This window comes from Haliotis rubra, unplaced genomic scaffold (assembly GCF_003918875.1).
Source record: "Haliotis rubra isolate DU_JTF1 unplaced genomic scaffold, ASM391887v1 Scf1103, whole genome shotgun sequence".
Lineage (NCBI taxonomy): Eukaryota > Metazoa > Mollusca > Gastropoda > Lepetellida > Haliotidae > Haliotis > Haliotis rubra.
Genome location: NW_025765008.1, coordinates 244844 through 268470, shown reverse-complemented (window position 1 = coordinate 268470; position 23627 = coordinate 244844).

The following is a 23627-nucleotide window of genomic DNA, read 5'->3' as shown; positions in this document are numbered from 1 at the left end:
TTGAAAGGTTTTATCAAACTTTGAAGAATATGATTAAGACTTTTTGTTTTGAGACAGAGAAAGATTGGGATGAGGGTGTGCATTTGTTGTTGTTTGCTGTCAGGGAGTCAGTTCAGGAAAGTTTAGGGTTTAGCCCCTTTGAGCTTGTATTTGATCATAGTGTGCGCAGGCCACTAAAACATTTAAAAGAACAATGACTCAATCACAATCCTGAGATCAATCTTTTAGACTATGTGTCTACATTTCGGGACAGAATCTCAAAAGCAAGTGAGTTGGCCAGACAAAACTTGAAAGTTTCACAAGCAAAAATGAAACAAAACTATGACAGAAAGTCAAAAGAGAGAAATTTCATTCATGGTGAGAAAGTGTTAGTCTTACTTCCCATTCCTGGTCAACCACTGAGTGCTAGATATCAAGGTCCATATGTTGTTGACAAAAAGGTTAGCGACACAGATTATGTTGTCCTGACACCTGGCCGTCGTCGTAAACAAAAGAGATTGTGTCATGTAAACATGATTAAGAAATACCATGACAGGTTAGAAACCAAACAGGTCAATTGTATTGCCACACTCTCCCCAGTTACTGATTGTATTAAAGACAATGGTGAATGTGTTGACAACATTGATGATGGTGTCAGCAATGTGAATTTTGCTGACCTTAGTGATAATGTTTCACCAAAGTTAAGAAATTCTGATGTGTTAGCTCACCTTGATGAGAAACTATCACGTTTATCCCCTGAGCAGAAAGTCAGATTCTCTCATTTTTTTCCTGATGTGCCTGTCCGGACTAATGTTGTTAGCCATCATATAGATGTAGGTGATGCTGTGCCTGTAAAACAACACCCATATCGTATGAATCCAGTGAAACATGAGATTCTGCGGAAAGAAGTAAAATACATGCTGGACAATGACATTATTGAACCCAGTGACAGTCCGTGGAGTTCACCATGTGTTCTTGTGCCGGAGGTGGTTGGAGGAGGTGGTTGGCGCTGCTGTGCTGACATGAAAGCTGTCAATGCACTCTCACGAACTGATTCGTATCCAATACCGAGAGTGGACGATTGCATTGATCGCATTGGTCAAGCTAGATATATAAGTAAGTTTGACTTATTGAAGGGCTTCTGCCAGATTCCACTCACAGACCGTGCAAAGAAAATATCGGCATTTGCTACACCAGATGGACTGTATCAATACAAAGTGATGCCGTTTGGTTTGAAGAACGCACCAGCGACGTTTCAGAGACTCGTCAACAATGTCACATCTGGTCTTGATAGTGTCGAAGCTTACATGGATGATGTCATCAATTATGACATGGAGTGGGAAGACCATCTGAAGAGAACTCGTGCTTTCTTCGATAGACTGTCTGAAGCAAAATTGACTGTGAACCTTGCAAAGTGTGAATTTGGGAAGGCACGAGTTGAATTTTTAGGGCACGTTGTAGGGCACGGCCAGGTACTGCCAGTTCATGCTAAGGTTGAAGCTATTGTACATTTTCCAGTACCTCAGTCTAACAGAGAACTCATGAGATTCTTGGGTATGGCAGGCTATTATAGAAAGTTTTGTCAAAATTTCTCAGATGTTGTAACACCACTTACCAACCTTTTGGGGAAAAAGGTAAAATTCCAATGGGATAGCAGTTGTCAGACTGCATTTGAAAAAGTCAAAGCCATACTCATGAATTCTCCAGTATTGCAGGCACCAAATTTTTGAGAAAGCATTTAAGTTACAAATTGATGCAAGTGATGTAGGTGCAGGTGCTGTCCTGATTCAAGAGGATGATTCGGGAATTGAACATCCAGTTTGTTATTTTTCCAAGAAGTTTGACAAGCATCAAAGAAATTATTCTACCAGTGAGAAAGAGACATTAGGTCTTTTGCTAGCTTTGCAGCATTTTGAAGTGTACTTAGGTACCACTACTTTGCCAATTGAAGTGTTTACTGATCACAATCCTTTGACTTTTCTTCATAAAATGAAGAACAAGAATCAAAGACTTATGAGGTGGAGTTTGACTTTGCAAGGGTTCAATCTTGTGATTAGACACATTAAAGGCAAAGACAATGTTTGTGCTGATGCACTTTCCAGATTGTAAATGTATAATGACTTGATGCTGTATGTTTGTATCTGCATTATATCATAGTATTTCTGCAAGATGTTTCTCATGTTATTCATATTATTACATGTCATCTTATTATGTTAGTATTTTGCTATGATTGTAACAGAAAGTTTCTGTGAAAGGGGAGGAGTGTTACGAGAGTGTGCTTTTTGTAATTTGTAATAACATTGGTTAGGTGATAATAATTATGAGTCACAATGTTTAAAGTTTTGAGTGTTGGTTGTGGGTCACATTTCGCATCATATATGTTCAATGGCAACAGTATTTTAGCGGCACGCCTTTATGATAGCAGCTCAGAGTTACCTCCTTTGGATGTTTATGTTTTGACACGTCATGTTGTACGTTCAACATGATTTTGATAAAGATCTAAGTGGTTAATGATACAGCCAAGAAAGTTCGAGAATCTGTGTCAGTATATATAAAGGCTGGCTGTTTGTGTGTGCGACACAGGAATTACACGGAATTACATGATCACTGGTCACTGGAGTTTCCCCATCGTTGTTTGCCTTCGTCAGCATGCCATCGTCTGACCCTGACACTTCGTGCCTGACTGCTCTCATTTGTAAACAAGCTCCATTTAGAATATCTGATCTCACTGTAATTACCTAGACTCGTGGTGAGTTAATATTTTTATATGTGACTCATTACTTTAGATTTGTGACTCAATTGCATTGTATTAGAAATCTGTATTGTGATTCATTGTAGCTTGCTCATTGTTTGCTCAATATATTATTGAATATTTCAGACTTGTCTGTGTTATATTTTGCTGGTTCAAAGGGGATTCTTAAACCTTTTGTCACGGCAATTTATTTAACCATAACACTAGACTGCGTGCCTTGTTCATGCATGTATTACCTAAAATGTCAAATATTTAAGCCTTTACAAAAGGTATAGAGATAAGTTTTGAAGGATTCAGTCCTCAGTCAGCCAGCTGAAATGAGCAGGAAAAGACCATGGTATACCATGGTATACCATGGTAGACCATGGTTCACAGACCATGGTTGACCATGGTGTATCATGGCTTACCACATCCGGTAAATGGCACCACAGTTTACCATGGTCAAAAGAGACCATGGTCTACCATGGTGAAAAAAAGACCATGGTGTACCATGGTCAAAAGAGACCATGGTATACCATGGTCTACCATGGTAAAAAAAGACCATGGTCTATCATGGTTTAACCACGTGCGGTAAATGGCACCACAGTTTACCATGGTAAGATAAGACCATGGTCTACCATGGTAAAAAGAGACCATGGTGTACCATGGTGGTATACCATGGTCTACCATGGATTACCATGGTAAAAGAGACCATGGTGTACCATGGTGTACTACTGAAAAAAACTGAGACCATGGTCAGTATACCCTGTTCGGTAGATGGCACAACAGTTTACCATTAGAATACCATTATTTAGACTATGGTAAGAAACCAACCGCGCCATACCACAATATATACATTGTAGTCACATACACCATGGCATAGAGATCAATTAGAATATTGGGTATTGAAGAATTAACATTAAACAAACTCATGCACTGAAAACAAACTGTTCAAATTATGAAGACACATTTTATTGCTGACACTGACAGATTTAAATGAAAGACAACTTGAGGACAGTTGTTGGGAAACTCACAGGGATTGAGGGATATGCTGTGCAACAAGTACAAGTCTAAAGCAAACTAGAATTACATATCCAGTAATGCTGCTAGGGACAAATGGCATGTGGACATGTTCATCATTTTTCAGAGGATATTCTTATCTATTATTTTATTCTAAAAACATCTTTAGGGCAGCTTGGATGTCAGTCTATATCCAGGAAAATTAACCAATTCAGAACACCATTTCATGCAGTAATATACAATTTCAGAAAGAGTAATCACTTTAGTCTATATGGTTTAGAAGTAGACATAATAAATGAGAGTCACAACCAACAGAGAAATTACAACAGGGCCCAAAATCATCTACCTGGAAGTTGTACAAGGGGCATCACAATTTCTCTCAGAAGAAACAGGATATACACAAGTCTGAAGAACCTTCGAGGAAGAGCAGTGGTGACATCCCCGAAAATGTCCACGTTGGTTCAGGGATATTGAGTGAGTGAGTTTAGTTTTACACCACTTTTAGCAATGTTCCAGCAATATCACGCCGAGGGACACCTAAGGGGCTACACACATTGTACCCATGTGAGGAATCGAACCCAAGTCTTCAGTGTGAAGAGCAAACGCTCCGGCACAGGAATAAACTCATCTTGTAGAACTTTATCTTCAGTGTTTCAACATTAGGACCATTTCTTCAGAATCGTCCAGTGGAAATCTGAAAAACACACCAACATTTAATCACAATCATTCTATTTCAAACAGTCTTAAGCAAATATCAAAAAGTGTTGTTGTTGTTTTTTAAATATATATTTACAGTTGCTCAAAATGTTATGTATTTTTAACATATTGCAAATATTTTTCACCAGACTCTAATTATATTATTCAAAATAATTTCTTTACACTGATGGCAGATGACTTTAAATTATTTTTGTAATATGAAGAGTCTATGCCAAGTAACACAACATGTATTAGAAATTAAAACACAAAATTGGCTTCTAAATCACTAGTCTACATTCATGACCAAATATAATATTCTGAAATGTTTACATTTCCCATTATTTATAATAATCAACATATCATAACATAGAAAAACGTATCTTACTGTAAGTGAATCTATTTCCACGTTAAGTGAATAGCTAAACGTTTTGGCACTGTCATTTTTGGTTTACAGTCAGTAGTTATTCCAAAACTGAATACAAATACGATAGAAAAGAAAATGAAATATCCATAAACGTGCCTGTAGCAATTATCTCCCTTTTTATGACCCTTTGAATTTATTTTGCTGTCTGTGTAATCTAAGCAAACAAACTGAATCTTTCAGGCTGACCTCTACAAGCCCCGTGAACTTTGACACCATTCGATCACTGATAACTTAACTAAAAAAAGTCATAACGGTTTGTTTTTTTAAAAGTACCGTTAGATATTGGTCGTGTGTTAACATAGATATGTAGAACATATTGCACAAAACCCAAATTAACACTGACTTTCCGTTTGAGGGAAGTACATTGTATATAAAATGAACACTGCTATATCTTATATCGTCTTTCCGTCATTCTCCTCAAAAACTGTTGCTTACCACGTCACATACGTTCGTATGTGCGTATTCTCGAACATCAAAACAATTTCAATACATCTGCACTCAAAATAATTTCAATATTGCTGTTATTTACTTACCGCTCATGCTTATGTCCACTGGAATTCAACTTGAGATGTATCCATCGGCACTAAATCTAGTCTATTCCTTTATCATGAGTTCTTGACATATCCATCGCTGGATTATCCTCGAAATCCGTCATTGCTAATATATTAGGGATATTCTTCGCTTGGATCGTTGTAGTCTATTGCCAGTGTTGACAAAGTTGTGTTTCGCGCCTATCACTGGTTTTGCGCGCTCACAAATGTCTACGTGACAAGTAGCAGCTATGGCATCGGTCGTGCGCGGGAAACGGTCGCGTGTCTCCGTATCGTACTATCTCCATTCGGCTTGTCCCGGAATGGCGCGAGTTGGAAGTTGAAACATATTTTTTAGAAAAGAAAAATTAATTAGTACGACCAGGGATGTATCGTAACTATGTATGTAAAAGGCTGTATGATTAGTGCTATCCGTTTTTGAAGTCGCAATAAGATTACGTAAGCACGAAGGGCGTGGCCGTGTTTGCAATCACGCGATCGAGGTACTTCATAACAACACTACGTAGTCAACAGTGGATAATTTCTCATCTTATTAACAAATAAAGGCAAGAATTACAATATCAAGGCATCAACATCAAAATTAGAATTCATAAACAATAATATTGTCAACGGCGGGAATCGCGAAAAAAGATATTCAGTGTACACGTTCCTTCGTCGATCATAACGTGGAAGAATAGTTTTTGCACATATCCCCGGCAATAATTTAAATTTCATTAATCTACTTTGATGTAATCTCTTCCGGGTCATATTGCACGTGCTGAACAGGAAGTGACAGTGAAATGTGTTCTAAAATCGGGAGCTTCACCATTAACATTGCGAAAGACGTACTTATAACAAGTTTTAGGCACGTTTGCCGATCGTGATCACTCACGGGAGAAATTCAATGAAATGAGACGATTTTGACATTGTACTTTCAAATTTTATTTCATGGAGTAAATATGAAAAGAAAGAGAATTAAAAATCTTCCAGCACTAATTGGTTACGCTGTTATTGACAGAAGGTAAGTTTTACGCAGAACTGTCTATGTTTCTAAAACGGATCGTGTTAGGCACAGAATATTGTTTCGCCTTCTGTCGTGCATTGTTTATGTTGTTGCTGTATTTTTTGAAAAATCAAAAACTAAAGGCAACCAGGCACAAAAACTAGTAAGACCACGAGAGACGGGGTTTACACAGTTTAATGGACAACTTTAGCAAAGGGGACGGGCAAAATTATTTTATTTTCAAATGTACGGAGGGTTAATTTTGTTTTGATTTTCAAGTGTATAAGACGTCCTTTGTTCCTTATTTGTTTGTGTGTTTCTGTAGCAACAATGAGAAAGTTAAATTACGTGAACTGTTCCCGTTGATAATTGTTTTTTATGACATTGTGTTCTTGTATTTTTCATTAAAACACACTTCATTTTAACTTGTCTCTCACCGAGTGAAGTGTTCAATTTTAGTTTTTCAATGCACACAGACGTAAAAACAAGGATCTGTAAGGTATCTGTCATGAATATTCATTAAAGGCAAACTAACTCAGGAAAAACATTTTTCATCTGAGATGTTTTACACACGTCCTTTGTAATGCTATTAGTATAATGCCTGTGTAACACTTCATTGAATGCTCCCGCTATTTTGTTATTCATAAATGAAACACAATGTCATGAAACAGACAGGATTTCAATTTTAATTTTTTTATTTATCACAGTTTGAAATGTAAAATTGGTCTGTCATGACCATGGTCTACCATAGATTTGTCTGTGATGACCATGGTCAACCATTACTTTGTATGAGAACAACACCATGGTCTACCATAGTTTTGTTTAAGATGACCATGGTCTACCCTGGTTTCTGGTGACCATGGTCTAGAATGACCATGGTCTGCTGTGGTATACCATGGTCACCATGGTATACCATGGGGAGAAATGTTGGTGACCATGGTCTACCATGGTTTCTGGTGACCATGGTCTATAATGACCATGGTCTGCTGTGGTATACCATGGTGACCATGGTCTACCATGGTCTACCATGGGGAGAAAAGTTAGTGACCACGGTTTAGCATGGTAAACCATGGTAATACCATGGTTTACCGTGGTAAGCCATGGTTGACCATAGTCAACCATGGTGCCTTTTCAGCTGGGCACCTTCCACACTGGGTCCAACACTTTCAGAGATTTGTCTAGTCCATCTGCACACCTAGAATCCCCATCGGTAGTTGCATACTTTATAAACACACCCTGTAGTGCGAGCTGATTTCCAATGTCTTGTCCAATGTTGAACTCAGACAATGGAGTGAAAGCCGACATGTTTGCAGTACAGTCTGGGTGCCCCCTGGACATTTCCTTTCAACCAGGCACAAGTCCAGCAGAGCTTGTTCTGGAATGATGCACTGATTATGAACTTATTGTCGGTTACAGTTTTGCAGGCGATGCTGATTGCTTGTGATGCATTCTGCCCTGGCTTCTTCCTGCTTGCTATTGTCATCGAGTTGTATCGGCCATCCATTGCAATGTTCATTTCACATGACTTTGTACCCCTCTTTCTATTAACTTCCTTCACTAACTCCACCTTTTCAGCCATATCCTTAGTGTTAAGTTCAGTTACAGCCTTAGCCACAATGTTGGAGGTCCTTTGCATACTGCTCCTACATGGGGGTGGAATGTCCATGTTGGCCATAATCAGCCTCGCTCTCTTATTTCCTATAGGTGTGTCTTGTAGACCCAAGGCAAGTCCGACGTTAGGTGCTGCTGGGTTTGGTCCAGGTTTACCCGTCTGGATTTCCTTGTACAATTTCATCTCCGGTGCTACAAAGTCACACATGGCACATTTCAGTGTTATTTTCCAACACATACCCCATTTTCTCTCCTTGGCTATGTGCAGCTGAGGGTCATTACAGTTAGTTGATGTTGAGCGATGCAGCTGCAGAGCTGTGTTCCATGCTTCGGCCACCTTTTCAATGTCGACTAGTCGCATACCCTTCAAGTCATGTTTGCTATACTCTTGTTTCAGGTCAAGCTTGCTGGCTGAAGTGGGACGCAGAAGTACCTTCGCAGTCAGGCGTTGACAGCCCAGCCTTGACTTGGTGACCAAGTCTTTTGCACTGAACCTAGTCACAGTCCTGGGTATCTTGGGTGGAGAGGCATTTTCACAGTCTTCAGATTCAAGGGTGAGACCTTTGTTCCAGGGAGTATGGCCTTGGCTGAAATGTAACTTTGTTCGCTTGCGGTCACCTTTCATGGTGATTGTCTTCAACTGAACTTATGATAGAAACTGTGTACAGTGTGATGATTCTCAGCTTACTGCAAGCTGCATGACTTCATAATGGTTTACAAATATGACGTTATAAGGGTATTAGCATTGTGACGTCATAACTGTAAACCATTATGACGTCATAATGCAGATGAGCTGTACACACAGATTGACACTTTGGCTTTGGCCTGGTGAGAGTGGTGACGCCTGGTGACTCGCTGCACTTGATTGGCTGTACACAGCTTCTTGAGCTGCCAATCAATTTATTGAGAAAAGATAGGGCTTTCTAATGAATATAAATTTAACAGTTTCATTTTTTATTTTTTTATAAAAATATGAACTTTAATGGAATTATTTTAGTATAAAATGCATGTATGCATATAAAAATAAACCAAAAATTGAAAAAAATGCTTAACCAGACTGAACTGGTGTATTTAGATAGTTTATTACCCAAGTGGTCAACGTATGGGTAGTTGCAAACTAATCTCGTACGTCACACGAGTGTTGTATCGCGTTGACCTATGTCGTAACGACTTGACCTGAGATTCTAACGATTTGATTGGATAACCGATGACCTCTCAGTTGTTCATTCATAACAAACACGTGAATTCATTCATTCTACAACTTAGATGCATTGTGGGAATGTAAACATTGTGAGTCGAACTTTGACATTATATCCGTCGAAAAACATAAACGCAATGTTTCCACCAGTGATGTTAGCCGAGTGAAGCAGTTGCAAACCAAGAAACGGGGTGCTACGGAGTAGTTTACTGAAGGAGGCTGTACGAGAGGCAATGACAACTGACATGCACCATGACGTCGGTTACCAAGGAGACAGACAAGAATGGTGTAGTGACGTCAATACAGTGTGACGTCATGCAAAAGTGTACGTCAGAACAAAATTCTTCCGCAACCTCTTTATGAAACCGGTTTCGGTTTGAAACCACAACAAAACCAAAACTACGCTATTTTGTCAATTTAATGCATGTAAGACGTGGGTAATAAATGAAATACCACACGAGGTCTCATTACATACGAATTATACGAAACTCGTGACCTTCCTATGGTTTCTGACCTTGCTTTCGCTCGGTGAGATACCATAGGAGGGACACTCGTTTCGTATAATTCGTATGTAATGAGACCTCGTGTAGTATTCTCTATATATGCAATAACAAAACAGGGACACTTGATATTTTGGTCAATTTCCTTTTGGTTATGGAGTTATATACAAATTAGAATTGTATTTCAAATGAATTCATGCCAAAAATGAACACTCAAATGCCAGAGGTACAGCATGATTTGAAAGGGGTATAAGTCAAGTTGTGTATGAGTGAGGGCTTTCAAATTTTTTGTGAGCCTTACATAGTGTCTGGTCTTAGTATTGATGAAGGTTTATTTAATTTGCAGATTTTTTTTAATCCTGATTATCAGGCCTCAGACCACAGTTACCCCCCTTTACTTTTACCATGATCCGGAAGCGAAATAGGAGAATATAGTGCCTTGTTTAAATGGGCTGTTCTGTCTGTGCTAATTTTTTCAGGGTGATTTGTGGTAGCTTAAAGGAAAGGTTAGACATTGTACTTTATTGCAAAAGTTTTTGGCCCACAATCTGCACATGGTATTGACACCAGCCTTCCATGATTTGACCCCAAGTTCAAGGTTGTTTAGTGTGTTTCAGGCTCGAAACATCCGGTGACCATTGTTGACAGTGGATACAGCAAAATTGAGGTGGTCGACCCAGGCCGATAGTTTGCTGGGTAAGTGACAAGTGGCAGGTTGGTCAGCATGGAACAGGAAAACAGCCTACGGATGATATTTATTATGGTGGACTGGCATGTAACTGTACATAGCCAATAAGGAAAATAATTGTGGTCTGAGGCCAGAACAATGTGACAGAAGTGTGACCGAATGTAACAAGCAGGGTGATTGGCTGAATGTCTTCTCATTATCCAATGGCAATTCGCGTTGCTTCACTTATTATGAAAACAACTTCCTGTCTCAAATTTGCTGGACTTTCGTTGTAGATCGTCTTTGATATTGTAAGTTTACATTTTGGGCCAGTAAAATCATTAGAATTGTATTTTTTTTAGCGGGGAAAATAGATTTTTATTTTTTTTCTTAATCTTGAAAAAATACGACCGGTGGATCCATAGAACAAGAAATAAAATTGGTCTCGCTTAATTTATACTGGGACTCTCTATTATCGTGGCACGCAAAAACATTGGGAAAGCAGAAACACCACGCTCCGCATCGGCCATATACGTATGCAAATTATGTAAAATATATTCCATTGCTTTTGAAAAAGTCATTTATTTCATTGGAATGTTATGTCTAATCGTAGAAATATTAAATCATTCATTTTTTCAGTAAGTTCAAGAACATTTTTAAACTAGTATGACCACTACTGCCATTATATCTAGCATGAAACAAAGCTTACTTCGTCAAGAGTCATCCTGCGACAACTATAAGGTCATTTGCATATTTTCAGTGCTAAAAATATAACAGGAAGTGACGTATTATGCAACTTCAATCTACACATGGCAGCAACTTGTATGGTATGTTTTAAGGCGGAAAAACAATATTGTGTAACGTTATTGTTACGTTGGATCCAAAATGAATAGAAGTTTCAGATGTTTGGGTTAAAAACATGATGATATTACTAATGTCAATGAGATTCCTAAATATTTTTTAATGATCAAACTATTTTGATTTGTTACTTGTCTTAGCAAACGTTTCACAGTGTCATCTGCTTGTACCGCGTGCCATAGTAAGAAAATAGCAATACCGCAATAATAGAGAGTGCTTTAATTTCCGGCTCAAACGAGACAATCGGAATTGCCGCAATGGTATTAAACGAGTTGCGACTATGTGTCACAGTATTTGTGACAGAAATGAAGATTACACATCAGACAACTGAAAATATATATAAAATGCTAAATGTCAGTATTATAAATGTCAATATTATAATACCAGGGAGTAATGATACACATCTGTATATTTAATACAGTAATTATATTGGCACTGTATCAGCAAAGAATTTTAATGTAATTCAGTGCTAATTGTGAATGAAAATATATATAATTCTGAAAACAATTCTTGTATTATGATTCTTCAAAACTTACTCATGATTAGTTTCTTCAGCTTAAGATCCCGGAAGGCTCTTTTCCCCTGCATGCCCTTCCAGGTGAACTGAAGAGCCAATTTGTCAGTAAGGAGTTGTTTGAGAATTCTTCGTGTTACATCTTTTGGTGTTGTACCACCAATAAGGCTGAACTGTCTCTGCTGTAACAGAAAATACAGTAAATGTCAGTGCAAATTGGATTAACCTTAAATGTCAGTCTATAAGGTCACAACACTTACATTGTTGTAAGTACGGTAATGAATGATGTTGATGTCAAACAGTAACAGTACATTTGGTCAGAGTAGTAAGCACTCATTCTCAGTTATGAGAGACTCTTTAGCACAGTAAATAGGCCATCAGACAAAATAGACGGTAATCGTAATTTCTATTCCAAAGCTAAAATAAACATTTGAACAGCAGCATTGCATATTTTCACAAACAAATTCTTCTTGGTTTTAAAGTTGTCGGCATATCAGGACTGCCACCCAAAATTTAGAAAAAAATGACTGGTACAAACATTACAGAAATGTTCTGTGAGCCTGTGTCCAACAGTGATTAAAGAACAAGACATAAGATCTAACATAGAACTGTTCTCTCTTGACATATTAGTAAGGAGATCGATAACAGTGCAGAGTTGAAAAAGAATATTACACTTCCAGGCGTCATCTGAATCATTGTGCATTAAAACATCTTTTTAAAACAGTGATAAAGATTGAAGATGAATAATTAACAAGTACACCTGTGATGATATCAACTCCATCATATACAGCAGCCACCAAGGTTCTGATGTCCAACTGGGCTTAGGGTTCCTGGTCCTTGTTACTCTCTTGGTCTGGACAACCAGTGACAGATCCTACTGCAGCCGTGGCAACATCAGAGATATCCTTACTGGTACTGGTGACTGGTTCTCCTGTAGTAGGTGTATCCATGGTGTTCTTCTTTAAACCTCCACTCTGAAGCTTGACCTTTGTCCAGTTGTCACAGTTGTCTCTCTTGAGACAACGTAACGTAAGTATGTATAACATTGGTTAATGTTAAATACCTCCAAACAACTTTTAAAAGGTAAGTGTAAAAGTCTATTGTTTGTTTGTAACGGGGGATAAGTATAATAGGTGCTATAGATATTAGGAAGGAGTGGGTTGGCGTTAGTAACTTAGCTGGGGGGGTATAAATCATACATTTTGGTATATTAAATGGATTTTTCTTACCGGTGTTTGCGGGGACATGAGGGTTACGGCTGTCGCAGGTTTGTTTGGTTTCACTTGCCGTTTCGGCACAGCGATTGGCAGCACGCACTGGAAGGTTTCATTCCAAGGGTAGGGGTGTGCTCCTCGCTTAGTGGGACAGGCCCGCTATTGCGTATATATGGAGCGCTACAGGTGTTTTATGGTCTGACTTGGAGACACCCGAGGATAGGTGAGCCCTTGTTTTGAGACGAAACAGCTTCCCAGTTTGCTTTGTGATAAAGTAGAATTTGCTCCGTGACAGACCAGTCCTTGTTTCGAGACGAAACAGTTGACCCCCCTCTCATGGCAAAGCACTTAGGAAATAGGAGGGTAGACATAGGTATAGGTGGTTGGGGGGAATAAAGGTATTCAGTTTTAGGGACATATTTATATAGATATACAGGGTAATTGTTAGGAAGTGGGAAGGACGGGTGGCTTTTACCAACTAACTACCGCTGTTAAGAGACAGTCGTAGTATTCTAGATTTATCCTAGGTCAGGATAAGGTGGGGATCGTGATTGTTAATTTAATTTAGATTTTGGTTAAAACTTCCCAGAAATATATTTTGTTACGTTTGGAGTTTGTGTTTTGGTGTAAATAAAATGGTGATATAAATTTTGTCTTATATCCTGAATCGCAAGGCTGCATCTCGTAACTGGGAAACAGCGTGGAGGAGAATTCTGCTCATGGATTTACAGGTTAATACCTGGAGCTTACCCTCTTGTGGTAAACATGCCAGTTGAAAGGAAAAACCACAACGCAAAGTAGAACCACACGTGAAACATGTAGCTTCCGCAAGACAGAGCAAACCACGCCTGTTACAGTTTGCTAAACTATTGAATTAAAATATCAATACATCTATAATGCTTGGGATCTGCATTCTTTCATGGAATACTATGGTAATTGGAAACTGCACAGGTCACAAGGTTACAGAATTCTAAGTATTTACTAACACCTAGTCAAATTAACACTTCTTGTAAAAGATTTTGTGACTTATTTTGCTTCCTGGTTTACTATGCAGAGGTTTTAGCATCTAAATTCAATGATTTTCAGATATGCTTTAATTTTTTTTTATCATATAGGGTGACCACTGTTACAATGATACATAAGTTACCGCATGTACCGTATGTATCACTGAGAAAAACAAGCACTGAAGTGTTAAAACAGCAAAATACATCACTCGTGTATCTTTAGATATATCTATATAACCTTAATGCATATAAATAATATCAAATTCTGACACATCTAGTCAACTTACCTGCACTTTCACTGCTCGTTAATACACCCAAAAAACACTACAAGATTAATGCTGTTTGAATTTGTTTTTCCAAAAACTTTAAAGCAAATGGTGGTGTCTGGGGCATGTGACATATCCTTCATTCATATATCTGCCGTAGTTTCGTATTTTTGACTGAATATCATTGCAGTTTCTTATTTTGAGTAACGTAGGTATCGGTAACGTATGTGTCACATCAGTCTTCACCGGCTTCTAGTTGTCTTAAAGAGGTTCCAATGAAGTCTTGTGATTGATGACGTTCACTTACATATGACCCTGTTTCTCATAATGAAGCCTGATAAATAGTACCTTTAAACATATGATACTGCACATGTGGTAACTTTTGTATCAAGAAAAACTCACGCTTGACCCATGCCTTCTTTAGTCTGAAATTACTAACCTAATATGGTACTATTTCTTATTTTGGCAAAATAATTATGTATTTCAATATTAGATATATTATTCCTCGGCTTTTCTAATCATGACTAAAAAAAATAGATATATTAATACGACCAGAAATGTTCATGTTTGGATATATATCAGAAACAATAACCTGCAGGGTAGTCCTTGGTCACAGCCAGACATTATACAATGAAACGTTTGCTGGCAACAAGTAACGTGCGTATCGTTTTGCAACATTAAGCCTCTGGCATTTTCATAACGTTACCTACAGCAATGACTTTTCTAGTTAAAAAAATGTTGGGAACAAGGACTCTACTAAACAAAACATTGTATTTGACTTTTTAATCTGTTTTGAACCGTGCAATGAGCTGCGACATTGAAAGTCTCTCATTACTGAGAATGAGTGTAAGGTGTTTTAACAAAAACATTCAGATTAAATCAAAATCAGTTTATATAGATCTTGGATTTCTCTGAGTGCACTGTACTCTACTTCATACACACATCTTAAGAATATACAGCCAACTTATTAGAAATGTTACCAGCTAGTGTGCTGTATTAAATACAGTGTGTACTTACAAGGCATCTTTGGGACAAGGGATCTTGCAACCTTCTTTCCAGTTTTTCGACTGCTTCCATGTCGGTCAAGGGTAACTGTATGTCGTCCGGCAGATCATCTGTGTTACTTGCACCTCCAAGTTGCACCTGCCTCAGTATTTGCTTTTGGACGTCATGCACAGACTGCATGGTGGATTTCAGTTCCTCCAGAGCAGTTAAAATTTGAAGATCCCTCGCTGTAAAATAAGAAAATTACATAAATGTGAGAAAATATATGATTCATTAGGATTTGAAATAAACACAAATAGCTCATTTCATGTACCATTGTACTGACATTTGGCTTACACAATGTATTATGATAAAAGAGTGTGATTCATACCCGACATATGATGACTGACTTGAAGGGTCATTCTGTGATCGTCTGATTTGGAGTTTTGACGTAGCTGGTATCCTACTCAGTGGTGTTGATGGGTATGTTATATCGACTGGAATGTCATGAGTATCCTACTCATTGGCGTTGATGGGTATGTTATATCGACTGGAATGTCACGAGTATCCTACTCATTGGCGTTGATGGGTATGTTATATCGACTGGAATGTCATGAGTATCCTACTCATTGGCGTTGATGGGCATGTTATATTGACTGGAATGTCACGAGTTTCCTACTCATTGGCGTTGATGGGCATGTTATATCGACTGTAATGTCACGAGTATCCTACTCATTGGCGTTGATGGGTATGTTATATTGACTGGAATGTCACGAGTATCCTACTCATTGGCGTTGATGGGCATGTTATATTGACTGGAATGTCACGAGTATCCTACTCATTGGCGTTGATGGGCATGTTATATTGACTGGAATGTCACGAGTATCCTACTCATTGGCGTTGATGGGCATGTTATATCGACTGGAATGTCACGAGTATCCTACTCATTGGCGTTGATGGGTATGTTATATTGACTGGAATGTCACGAGTATCCTACTCACTGGCGTTGATGGGCATGTTATATCGACTGGAATGTCACGAGTATCCTACTCACTGGCGTTGATGGGCATGTTATATCGACTGGAATGTCACGAGTATCCTACTCACTGGCGTTGATGGGTATGTTATATCGACTGGAATGTCATGAGTATCCTACTCATTGGCGTTGATGGGTATGTTATATTGACTGGAATGTAACGAGTATCCTACTCACTGGCGTTGATGGGCATGTTATATTGACTGGAATGTAACGAGTATCCTACTCACTGGCGTTGATGGGTATGTTATATCGACTGGAATGTCATGAGTATCCTACTCATTGGCGTTGATGGGTATGTTATATCGACTGGAATGTCACGAGTATCCTACTCATTGGCGTTGATGGGCATGTTATATCGACTGGAATGTCACGAGTATCCTACTCACTGGCGTTGATGGGTATGTTATATCGACTGGAATGTCATGAGTATCCTACTCATTGGCGTTGATGGGTATGTTATATCGACTGGAATGTCACGAGTATCCTACTCATTGGCGTTGATGGGTATGTTATATTGACTGGAATGTCACGAGTATCCTACTCATTGGCGTTGATGGGTATGTTATATCGACTGGAATGTCACGAGTATCCTACTCAGTGGCGTTGATGGGTATGTTATATCGACTGGAATGTCACGAGTATCCTACTCACTGGCGTTGATGGGTATGTTATATCGACTGTAATGTCACGAGTATCCTACTCAGTGGCGTTGATGGGTACGTTATATCGACTGGAATGTCACGAGTATCCTACTCAGTGGTGTTGATGGGTATGTTATATCGACTGGAATGTCAAGAGTATCCTACTCACTGGCGTTGATGGGTATGTTATATTAACTGTAATGTCACGAGTATCCTACTCACTGGCGTTGATGGGCATGTTATATCGACTGGAATGTCAGGTATGAAGTCATGCAAGATTTGGTTCATTTGAAGTTGTCATTGTCTATAGTTTTAACGCAAGCAGTGTCATTTTTAAGCGTTAGTCTATGGTTATTTTTAAATCTTGCCTAGTCCATTACGGGTATAAGGGGTTTCAAGAGATTGTGTCATCGCTTGTGTTGTGCCCTTTGACTTGCTTGACCCCTTGTGTCGATTGTTTCTTTTAAAACACTAAACACTACTTGCACATCAGCCATTGCCCTTCACTTCAATCCGATCGCAGTGCAGAGCACAAACAACTAACACGTCTGATCTAAAGCAGCAGTATATTCATCTTGGAGACGTGGCTCTTCTACACCCCAGTGTCATGCACAGGGGTGTCTGTCAATAAAGAATAGATCCCACAACCCGTAATCGGTCTCTTGTCCTCGGTATTTCCATTCACGTCCTGGTTACATAATGGAGCCCCAGTGAGGATCTTTGCAGACTATTGATGACAGAGCCACCACAGGTTGAGAAGGATGAAGCATTGCCTGCATCTTGCTGTTAGTTGAACCGGTCAGTGCACATCATTTACAGGACTGATTGTAACACCAGTGCTGGGACTTGTTCTGTGATTACCTCGGACATATGAGACTTGAGCTGACTTGAGCTGAGACTGGAGACTTGTGTGTCATAAGCGTGTGCTCATGAGTTGTGACGTTATTGAACTGTGCATTGTGTGCGTCACGTGACTTACTTGATTTGATTTATTTACCTGACCCAATACATCTTGGTTGGGATTAACTTTACTTTGTCCAAGTACTTGCAACAATAAAGATCTATTTTTCCTTATCCTGACTCATGCTTATTTGCTCGTCTCCTTCCTCTTGCGAACTGTAGTGGAACACTTGTATCTCCTATTGAAGCTCCCTTCAATAAAAAACAGACGTATAATCACTCCTGCCAAGAGTTATCCTCCCAGCTGTTTAGGCGGGAAACTGTGGCGCCACCGTCCCCATGTGCCTCACTCTCTCCTCCTTCGCCCTGTGGGCAGGTTGTGAGAGCGCCTGTGTTTCCTATACGGCACTATATCCTTTATTTAATTAGTTATTCTCCTCTATTATACTTTTATGGTGTTTAGTTAGTATCCTTCAACAATATCGTTTGATATTTAATCGTATTTAGCACTGTTTATTCACGGATTTGTCCGTGTTTGTTCAATGTTTACATTTCATGAAAACCTATTTTCGTTGTAGGTACAGACCCGCATTGATTGTGCCCTAGCTGCACAACAACATATACTTCCAGCTATAGCTGTAATCTTTATCAGCATTTAATTAAAATTCAATTTAATATATAATTTTTCTCTGTACTTAGACGTACTATCGACTATCCAATGGTTAAACTGGCTGAGTCCCTCACGAGCTGTCTACTGCTGTTAGACGACTTACTACCATCAAGTGACCTGCCGGAGGTATCCTCGGAGGATGGGCATGGGATGTTGTCCGTCATTACTTCGAAGACGTTGACTTCTACATCGGACAACCCCTCAACGCAGACGTAGAAGAAGACGCCATCCTCTACGCAGAATGAAGCCTCACAGACATCATCCCGATGGCAGTGAGAGGGCTTCATGATGAGCCGCTGCTGATCATCCCAGAGATACAGCACGCAGTCCGAGGGCGACAGATGAGCGATCCCCGGACCATATCGCTATCAACGCAGAGAGGGCAGCTCTACAATCATCGCAGACGACGAATAGACGCTATCCTCTACCCAGAGAAGGCTACACACCCCTCAGATGACGATCAACTCTACGGGGACGTCTGTGCAGACTACAAGGGCTTTCTCTGCCGAGATTGCTCCATTGACAGTACAGGGACGCTCCGATGATCAACCGATCATCTTCCCAGAGGTTCATCACAAGTAACGACCAGTCTCAGCTATTGTGACTTCAGCACAGATCTCCACGGTACCCGAGGTATCTACGATGACAACAGATGAGCGTCCTGTGGGCCACGTCGCTATCACCGCAGAAAGGGCAGGGCTACTACCACCGCAGACCTTCAACCCGGGGGACTTTATGCAGGAGATGATGGAGCAGCGTTACGGCCTGGAGAAGAAGTCACAGCCCACAACGAGGTCCCGAGCCTTTGCGAAGGTTCCAACGCAGACGTCGTCTCTGAGGGGCCTGCCATCAGCGCGACTTCTACCAGCATCACGAAGGCCTTCGCGAAGGCTGTCAGAACTTCAACGGACCAGCCTCCGCGAAGATAGACCCAGCCTACCCCTGTGGTGGACCCGGACGTTCAGCATTCGCGAAGACCTTAGCGAAGGGCTACACGATCTTCACCTGCTACGGACTCGGATGATCAACGTTCACGGAAGGCGTTCACGGCGAAGAATCGCTCATCCCGGACCTTGACTCGGACCAGCCTTCGCGAAGGCCTTCGTGAAGGACCAGTCGCCACTCCCCAAGTACGGACTCAGATGAGCCTTCGCGAAGGCCTTCGCGAAGGACGTCAGCTACAGTATACAAGACATCTTCGTCCCATAAATCGTCGAGGGATTCACCAGGACCTTCGCGAACCCACAGGTCACCCTACAGGCACAGTTCGTCGGGCTATTCACCATGTCGATCTCCTCGCCGATCTCCACGCAGATCTACGCGCAGGTCTCCATGAAGGTCGTCACGCAGGTCGTCACACAGGTCTCCAGCGAAGCAGAGACATCGTAGTACTTCGTCTCTCAACTGTACGCCACATGCCGTCTACAAGCCTGCGCGAAGGCATTCGGGCAGGCCATCTACAACGCAGAAACGCCGCAGTAATTACATGCTCAACAGAACGCTTCATGTCATCACCGAGCCTGCGCGAAGGCATTCGCACAGGCCATCCACAAGGCAGAGACGTCGCAGTACTTAACTTCTTAACAGAACGCTACTTATCGTCTACAACTTGCGCGAAGGACGGCGCTATCTTCAGAGACTGTCAACAGATGAAGAGCCTAATAAAGGATCTTCAGGCCGACTACCTACATCAAGGGCATCAACGACGCTTCGCAGATCATCACGGGAATCACCATTTCGGTATATATTACCAGGTAGGCAATCCCGGACTATGAGACGATTATCTACATGCAAGGCGCCATACAGTCACACCAAGCCGACCACCACGCAGGTCACTACGCAGATCGTCAAGGTTATTCAACTAGGACACGAAGTAGCGTCATCCTAGAAGGGAAAGATCTTCGTCGGTACACAGACGGAAGACAGGTAATACAGTACAAGAGAGGTACTCTTGTCAGAATTCATCACTAGCTCGGATCTTCAGACGGAATCCAGGACGGGATTCACATAGATTGATATATCTACATTAGAAGACTCATGGCCATATAGAGATCTTCACTTTCGTACAGATCTGCAGATATTCTCACTGGCGGAGTTCAACAGCAGCTTTGCTACAGCTAGGAAAATACATACTCGTCAACGATTCCCTGAGTAAAATTTACAACAAGTTCAGCATTAATTCTACAATTACGATGCTTCATTGATGTATGCAGTCTACAAGCTGACAACGTGAAAGTTCAATTGAGCCTATGTATAAGGACGACGGCATTATCTTCAAGACTGAAGTAAGAGTCACAGCAGCCAGGAAAACAGCCTACCCTGCAGCGATATTACGCGGCAAAATATTTCGCGCCTTTACCATTTAACCCTCGATACACGTGGTCTGTCGTGTAACTCCGGTAAGCTACGGACAAGACTTACGATTGATCAGATATCAACGACGGCACTAGATTCTACAAGGACCTTTTTCCTGCTACACCGGTGACGTCACAGCGCGGCTAGCCTAAAGAATCAAAATGCTTTGTTTTGATTGGACCACGAGGGACAACGCCCTGCGCAGAGGTCGGACGTAGTTCACATGTCAGGAAATGGGTTACAAGTGACAACGACATGTCAGCGAGCGAGCAATGCCTCCATAACAGTCCAGTTAGACTGGACCTTCGTGATTTGGCTGCCTTCATGGGGTTAGAGACCTCCCCTGTCATCATTGAAGACGATTCTTTAGACGAATTGCAACAACATACGTTGGCCGGAATTAGGGCGCGGCAGCCAGACGACTTTTACATAGACTTCTCAATGATGGCAGTCACAGAGTCGGCCATCGCTTCATTTCCTTTACAAACACGGTAAGGGTGTCAAGATCGTAGGATATAGATACAAGTCCTTGTATCTCAAGCACTACTCTCTCCATTATTACTACGAAGTGGCGGAATCTGTTGGTTTTTCGCACGTCAGCACAAGACATGACATGCAGAGAGAATTACAACTACGCCCAATACTGGTCTTCATGAATGTACAACCGGACGATCCGGACAGGTTATAATCCATATCTATATATGGTGAACTCCGTGATAGGAGGGTTGCAGACGCACCTAATTAGCGGAGTCGCAGTATGGGGACGCATCTCTCCAAGAGTGGGAGCACACCTTGACAACAATGTGTCAGCTGGGATATGGACCATAGCAGAGACGATCTGCACTTCCACATGCTGGAAATGAAAGCATCCACCGGATCAGCAATTTTATAAAATGCTCATCTGACGGTACACACAGTCACCTCCACAGTGACGGTCTACATCCACAGAAGGATCAACAAAGTTGGCGAACCTTCTGGACCTCTGCTTTCAGTTGATCAGCATAACAGTCAACCTGACAGTCCACAGCAGAGTATGCCACATTCCAAGAACCAAGAATGTGATAGCAGATGCACTATCCTGTCCAACGCAGCCATTCTCAACAGACTGGATGCTACATTCAGAGATCTTCAAACAGATCATATAAGAGATGGTTGAACCTTTAATAGACCTCTTCCCCACAAGGGTCAACTGATAACATTCGTCTCACCAATACCAGATCCACAGATATGGGCAACGGACATGCGAAGCATCTCCTTCCTAGGACTAAACGCTCACGTGTTTTCTCCACCAGCTCTAATACCTAGGGTATTCCAGAAATCAGTCAGGCGAGAGACCCACAACTATTTGGGGCACGCCTTTTGACCAGCGAGAATATGAATTCCTATTCTCATACAAGACCTAGGACTGCCTCAACTGCAACTACCAGAGCGGACGAATTTACTAATACATCCTCACACAAAATAGGCGCACGGCAACCCAGAGGTATTCCTGCTACACGTGTGGATTGCATCAAGGCATGCTTGAACAAGAGAGGGTATTTCGCCAGTGCAGCGAAAGCAGTCACACTAGCTTTACGCAAGTCTTCATGCAACCTGTCTGACAACAAATGGTGACGCTTCGAGACAAATGATACGTTTCGAGGATCGACTTCACAGCCATGATAGTGACACATCCTCAAGTGATGGACTACCTTTATCACCTAGATAAAGGAAGCGGTTAAAAGGGTCAACACCCTCTACATAACTAACGGCATCGAGTTCAGTTATCGCCATGAGGACGAGTGCAACTGACAAAAGTACCAGAGTTACTGGCCTTTCTACACCCTTTTAATTGGAGGACCAACATCAGAGAATTTAAGCTCCGGCGTGGTACCTCAATGTAATTCTACGACATCTCACTAGTAAGATCTACAAACCATTACAGAGAACATCATTTGAGTTCTTGATGCAGAAGACGCTGTTCCTGATAACCTTAGTAACAGGAGCAAGGATGTCGGAAATACATGCTCTGAATTTCGAGATAACACGATTTGATGATAATCATAACATCGTGCATATAGGACTGAGATGGAACTTCATAGCAAGAATTTACTGCCAGGTCTTCCAGACCGACAGTTCCACATCCCAATACTATCATCAGTCCTTGGACCACAGGATACGCAGGTCTTATCCTTGTACCCAGTGAGAGCATTGAAGTCTTCCGACAAAGATCAAGGTCCAGGTGACGGAACTTCAAGTGTCCTTTCGTCACGATATCGACAGCGACACAGACAGAGGTCTTCTGCACTAAGATATCAAGCTGGATCAGAACTGTCATACTACGGGCCTACAAAGCAGCAGGATTGGATCCTCCAAGAGCCTTCAACCCTCATGAAGTTAGAGCTCTGGCATCAACACTCGCTCTACTTAGGAATCGCTCTATCAGGTCGATAATGGTGTGCTGCTTCTGGAAATGGAACATGGTGTTTGCCAACCACTACCTGAGGGACATCGCCACTGAGGACGGCTCTGACATTCACCATTTCGGCCCTCTTATTGTAGCACAACAATTGACAGTCCCACAAAGGCGCTGAGACAGAGTCTCGCCCTTTTATCACATGACTTACTGAGCTGACACTCGCAATGCACGTCTAACGACTAGCATAAGTGATATGACCCAGTACTTGTAAGGATACTTTTACAAGAATGGGTCGCTTCTCCACTTGGTGCTTGCATCAAGAAATGGAGTCACAAAATCCACATAAAATGTTAACAGAAGAAGGACCCAAAGTTAACTATTGTGGTCCCCCCATATAAAGGCAGCTGGAGCAGCAGAGATTAGCA